Source organism: Ailuropoda melanoleuca, chromosome 8, assembly GCF_002007445.2.
Source record: "Ailuropoda melanoleuca isolate Jingjing chromosome 8, ASM200744v2, whole genome shotgun sequence".
In the NCBI taxonomy this organism is placed as follows: Eukaryota; Metazoa; Chordata; class Mammalia; order Carnivora; family Ursidae; genus Ailuropoda; species Ailuropoda melanoleuca.
In genome coordinates this window covers 86,798,206-86,804,205 of record NC_048225.1, presented here as the reverse complement: position 1 = coordinate 86,804,205, position 6,000 = coordinate 86,798,206, and the positions used below count along the sequence as shown (strand labels likewise).

Here is a 6,000-nt window from a genome sequence, read left to right as displayed (position 1 = left end):
TTAAGATTTTTTAATTTATTTATTCGACAGAGATAGAGACGGCCAGCGAGAGAGGGAACACAAGCAGGGGGAGTGGGAGAGGAAGAAGCAGGCTCATAGAGGAAGAGCCTGATGTGGGGCTCGATCCCATAACGCCGGGACCACGCCCTGAGCCGAAGGCAGACGCTTAACCGCTGTGCCACCCAGGCGCCCCCCTTCTTTGTCTCTTATTACACTCTTTGTTTTAAAGTTTACTACACACACACACACACACACACACACACACACACAACAAACAAAAAACAAAGTCTATTATCTGGTTGCTACCCCAGGCGAATGGAAATGTTTATTTCCATTGCACGGAATGTCTTTTTCTGTCCCTTCACTTTCAGTCTCTGTGTACTTCCATCTAAAGTGTACCTCTTGGATCACTTCTGGTCTCCCTCTGGCTGCCATCTTGCATCCCCATGTGTGTGCACCTAATTTCAGCAGGTCCACCTGGGACCTCTTGAGTGCCAACTCTATTCCCTCATGTGGTCCCATTTCCGTTCCAACAAGATGAAAGAAACAATCATGAACCGGGAGAGACTTGCCTAAGTGCAAGCGCACGTGTGCGTTGGTGGGAAAGGAACTGCTTACCAGAAGGTGATTCGTGGAATGGCTACAGCAGATGATAGAAAACTTCAGTTCTCTTTAAAGAAGTTAGGGATAAACAATATCTGTGGTATTGAAAAAGTGAATGTGTTCACAAACCAAGGAACAGTGATCCATTTTAACAACCCTAAAGTTCAGGCATTCCTGGCAGTGCGAACACTTTAATAATAACCATCACAGGCCATTCTAAGAAAAAAGCAAAGCAGCTGACAGAAATGCTACCCAGTATCTTAAACCAACTTAGTGGAGACAGTTTGACTCCTTTAAAAAGACGGGCTGAAGCTCTGCCCAAACAATCTATGGATGTAAAAGCACCACTTGCTACCAGAGAGGAGGAAGAGGATGAAGTTCCAGATCTTACGGAGAATTTTGATGAAGCTTCCAAGAATAAAGCAAACTGAATTGAGTCAACTTCTGAAGAAGATAAAACTTGAAGAAGTTACTGGAAGTTGCTATTTTATATTATGACTGCTTTTTAAAATTTTGTTCATGGATCTGATAAAATCTAGATCTCTAATATTTTTAAGGCCAAGCGCCTAGGATGCCACAGCTCTTTTCAGTTTTTGCTTATACACAGTTCATTCTTTGTAGTTAGTTAAGCTGAAGAAGCCTGGGAGTAGTTTGAAACAAGGTTAATCTTTGCCTACTAAAAAATAAAATAAATTGTATCTCATAGGCAGCATATAGGCGGTTCATGTTTTTTTATCCATTCAGCCACTCTGTTTTTTGATTGGAGAATTTAGTCTATTTACATTTTAAAGTAATTATTGATTGGTGTGTGCTTATTGCCATTCTGTTCATTGTTCTCTAGCTATTTCCCTAGATTCTATTTGTTCCTTCTCTTGCTATCTTTGTGGTTTGAGGATTTTCTTTAATGGTGTGCTCATACTCCTTTTTCTTCTGTGTATTTCAGATTTTTGCTTTGTAATCACCATTACACTTACATGTAGCAGCATATATCGATAATATTTTGAGTCAGTAATTTGAGTTCTAAAGCTAACATTTTTACTCTCCTCACCACCACGTTTTATATTTTTGATATAATTTACATTTTTTATTTTGTGTATCCTTTAATTATTATAATCATAGCTATTTTTTACTATTTTTCTTGTTTAACCTTCATATTTTATAAGTAGTTAATCTCTTTTATTATATATTAATTTTTCTAGTGAGATTTATTCTTTCATATTTCTTGTTACCAATAAGTGCCCTTTCTTAATAGTTTAAAGAAGTCCTTTTTAAAAAGCATTTTTTTTTTATATTTATTTGAGAGAGAGAGCGCGCGCGCACAAGCAAGGGGAGCAGCAGAGGGATAGAAAAAAGCAGGCTACCTGCTAGGCAGGGAGCCCAATGCAAAGCTCGATCCCAGGACTCTGGGATCATGACCTGAGCGAAAAGCAGACACCTACTGAGCCACCCAGGGGGCCCGGGAAGTCCTTTTAACATTTCTCATAAGGCAGGTTTAGTGGTGATAAATTATTCTAGCATTTGCTTGTCTGGGGAACTATTTCTCTCTCTGTCAGTTCTGAATGATGACTTTGCCAGGTACATAAATTCTTGCTTTGGAATTTTTTCCCCTGCACTTTGAATATATCATTCTACTCCCTTCTGGCCCACTAAGTTTCCATTGAAAAATCTGCTCATGGATGGGGGTTCCCATGTGTGTAATGAGATATTTCTCTTTTGCTGCTTTTTATTCTCTCCTTGCTTTACCTTTTGACATTTTAATTATAATGTGTCTTGGTTTGGGTTTCTTTGCATTCATCTTACTTGTAATCCTCTGGACTTCCTGGATCTGGTTGTCTGTTTCCTTCCCCAGGTTAGGAAAGTTTTTAGCTATTTTTTTCTTCAAATAAAATTTCTGCCCCATCTCTCTCTCTCTTTCCTACTTCTTGAAACCCAGTGATACGAATATTAGTCCATTGATGTTTTCATTTTTTCATCTTTTTTTCTTTTTGCTGCTCTTTTTGGGTGAGTTCCACTTCCTTGGCTTTGAGTGAACTGATCCTTTCTTCTTTTCCATCTGGTCTGCTGTTTAACCCCTCTAGTGTTACTTCTCAGTTCAGTTACTGTATTTTTCAGCTGTGTCTTCTCTAATTGGTACTTTCTCATATTTTCCATCTTTTTGTTGAAGTTCTTTGTTCATGTATTCTTCTCCCCAGTTTGGTGAGCATCTTTATGACCATTAGTTTAAAGTCTTTATCAGATAAATTAACATAGTTCCATTTCATTAAGGTTTTATCTGGTTCTTTCATTTGGAACATATTCCTGTTCCATTTTGCCTATGTTGGTTTCTATACAGCAGGTGAAACAACTACTTCTCCTAAGTCTTAAAGGAGTGGCCTCATGTAGGAGGTGAGCTTTCTTATTCAGCCCTGCCCCAGTTCTTGGTTGTTTCTTAAACCTCTGTGCTTGTCCAGGCAGATCTGTTGTATTTTTAATAGCTCCTAGTAGTTGAGGCTGTGTTCAGGTCACTCAGTGTCCCAAAGGGTAGGATCTCAGCACCTAGATTCAGGCAGGCTAGAAGCCAGACCCTCAGGCAGCAGCTTTTAAAAGTATATGAATATATATGTAGTTTTGAGGTGCCAAAAGCATAAGCCCTGCTGGCCACCAGAGCCAGATAATCTAGAAGTGTTCCCTGGGCAGCAGATGCAAATATTTGGGCTCCAGATGATTGTATAATCTCCTTTTTGGACGATAACCAACAAGCTGGAACAAACCAGAGGAAGATCACCAAGGTGACATCCATAGCAAGTATTCCTTCAGAGTAGTTACATAGGCAGTGTGTGCCAAACCTGAAGCCTGCCTCTGTCTGACGCTTCAGGACAAACGAAAGACGGGGGGTGTGCCTCAGTCCACTCACTGTACAGTGCCTGGGGTTGGTAGCCTGCCAAGAACTGTTGTTCCAATTAACACAATCCCATGGGACGCAAGAATGTAAGCCTCTCTGGCCACCAGAGCCAGGTGATTGAGGGGCATCCCTGGATGTTAGCTGCAGAAACTGATACATGTAAAGCTTTCCTTCAGGAGACACTGGCACTCTGGAACACAGTAGAATGAGATAGCACCTTCCCTCTAAGGTCTCTGGAAAGGATTATAGTCAGCCCCTAGATGCCTGTTTAATTAGAAGCCTACTCCTCAGGCCACAGTCACGATGATTAGCTAAAGATAGGCGTCCTTCACAGAAAGACAGCTCCTGGATCTGTTGCCTCTTCTGTGCCATGGGTGTTATAGCTGTTTAAGAGCTGTCTCCAGTAAGCATGGTATAACATATACACTTGTCAAATCACTATGTTGTACACCTGAAACTAATGTAACATCACAGGTTGCCTATACTCAAAAAAAAAAAAATAATAATGGAAAAAGAATGCTTTCTCTGTTGGTTATAGTCTTGTGGGACCCAGGAGCGTAAGCTGCACTGGCCACCTGATCCAGGCACAGTAGAGGTGTCCCCTGGCAGCAGTCATGAAATTTGGGGCCACAGAGGTTTTTGAGCTCCTTTCTAAAGGAGATGATTATTACAGTCCTTTGTGACTGGGAGCACAAGCTTCCCTGGCCTCCAGAGCCAGGTGAAGAGCTATCCCCTGTGCAGTAGCCACAAAAATTTGGGCACCACACACATGTAAAGGTTCTTTTCTAGGAGATACTGGTGCTCTGAGGCCTGCAAAGATAGTACCCACTGGTCTTCATTCCTCGGTAGTGTTCCAGTGGACTTCTAGATGTGTGTATTAAAGTAGATGCCTGTCCCTTGGGACAGGATTTTAATATAAGCAGTTGTCTTTTTCACTTTAAGTCTGGGCACAGCTGGCTGCTTCTGAGCTGGGCCCTGGGATGGGACTCCAAGCACACAAGCCCTTTAAGAGGCATTTTACAGATTGCTACCATCTTGTGGGTCTTGGAATATAAGCTCCGTCAGTTTTTAAAATTAGGTGTTTTGGAGGCTTGTTTCAAATGTATATCTTAAAACTTGAGGGTTGAACTCTTTGCTCAGTAGGGAGGAGTTCTAGGTTAAGTTCCCACCTGGCTGTGGGTTGCCACACCTGGAATGGGGCTTATGGCAAGATTGCCCCAGCCTTTGCTACCTGTTTTGATGTGGTTTTTTTCCCATCTTTGCCTGGTGTGTAGTCGTCACTCAGCTTTTAGATTACTTTTTTTAAAGGAAACTGTTCCATATGTAGCTGTGGACTCAGTGTGTCTGTGTGAGGAAGCAAGTTCACGATCTTCCTACATCACTATCTTGAACCAGAACCCTTGGTAGCCTAAAAAAATGACTAATTTAAGAGATAAAAAATAGTTTAACTTAATATGCATTTCTTCAGTTATTTAATAAATGGAATATTTCTTTTAGATGTTCGTTATTTCTAATTTTCTTTTCCTTTTGAGAGAATGTGTTCACGTAAGTGGGGTGGGGTGAGGGGGCAGAGGGGGAGACTCTTTAAGCCCAGTATGGAGCCTGATACAGGGCTCTATCTCACAACCCCGAGATCATGACCTGAGCTGAAATCAAGAGTTGGATGCTTATGGAGCGCCTGGGTGGTACAGCGGTTAAGCGTCTGTCTTTGGCTCAGGGCGTGATCCCAGCGTTATGGGATCGAGTCCCACATCAGGCTTCTCCGCTATGAGCTTGCTTCTTCCTCTCCCACTCCCCCTGCTTGTGTTCCCTCCCTCGCTGGCTGTCTCTATCTCTGTCGAATAAATAAATAAAATCTTTAAAAAAAAAAAAAAAGAGTTGGATGCTTAACCAACTGAGCCACCCAGGCACACCTAATTTTCTTCATTTGAATTGTCTATTCATTTATTTATCAACTCATGTTTTATTAATTAGACATTATTTATATAAGTTCTTCTAGAATTAAACATTTTTATAGTGTTTAATGCATATTAATTGCAGAAATTTTGCAAAACATACAAATTGTAATGGCAGCATGAATGAACTATGTTATTGCCAGTAGATTTGTTTTTGCTTCAATACTTATATGTGTATTTTAATTGATAGAATATATATTGCATATACTATTTTGTAAACTGTTTCATTTAACGTAATAAGTAATTTTTCAGATCACTAGATCTTCCTTAGAACCAAGGTTATGCATTACCTCACACTTTTAATACTCTCTTATTTCTTTTTTAATTTCAGTAGAGTTAACAACGTTTCAGGTGTAAAATATGATTCAACACTTCCATACATCACCCAGCGGTCATCAGGACAAGTGTACTCCTTTACCTCATCACCTATTTCACCCATCCCCCCACCTCCCTCTCCTCTGGTAACCATCAATTGGTTCTCTATAGTTAAGAGTCTGTTTCTTGGGACAGCTGAGTGACTCAGTCAGTTAAGTGTCTGTCTTCAGCTCAGGTCATGATCTC

The 6,000-nt window shown here is 40.6% G+C and overlaps 1 protein-coding gene and 1 pseudogene across 1 annotated transcript in view; both read left to right on the top strand.

Moving 5' to 3' along the window:
- DHX9 (DExH-box helicase 9) overlaps positions 1-6,000 on the top strand; it is a 56,920-nt gene that overhangs the window by 9,999 nt on the left and 40,921 nt on the right. The gene's annotated exons all lie outside the window — the stretch shown is intronic.
- On the top strand, positions 211-1,986 carry LOC100474820 (annotated as a pseudogene).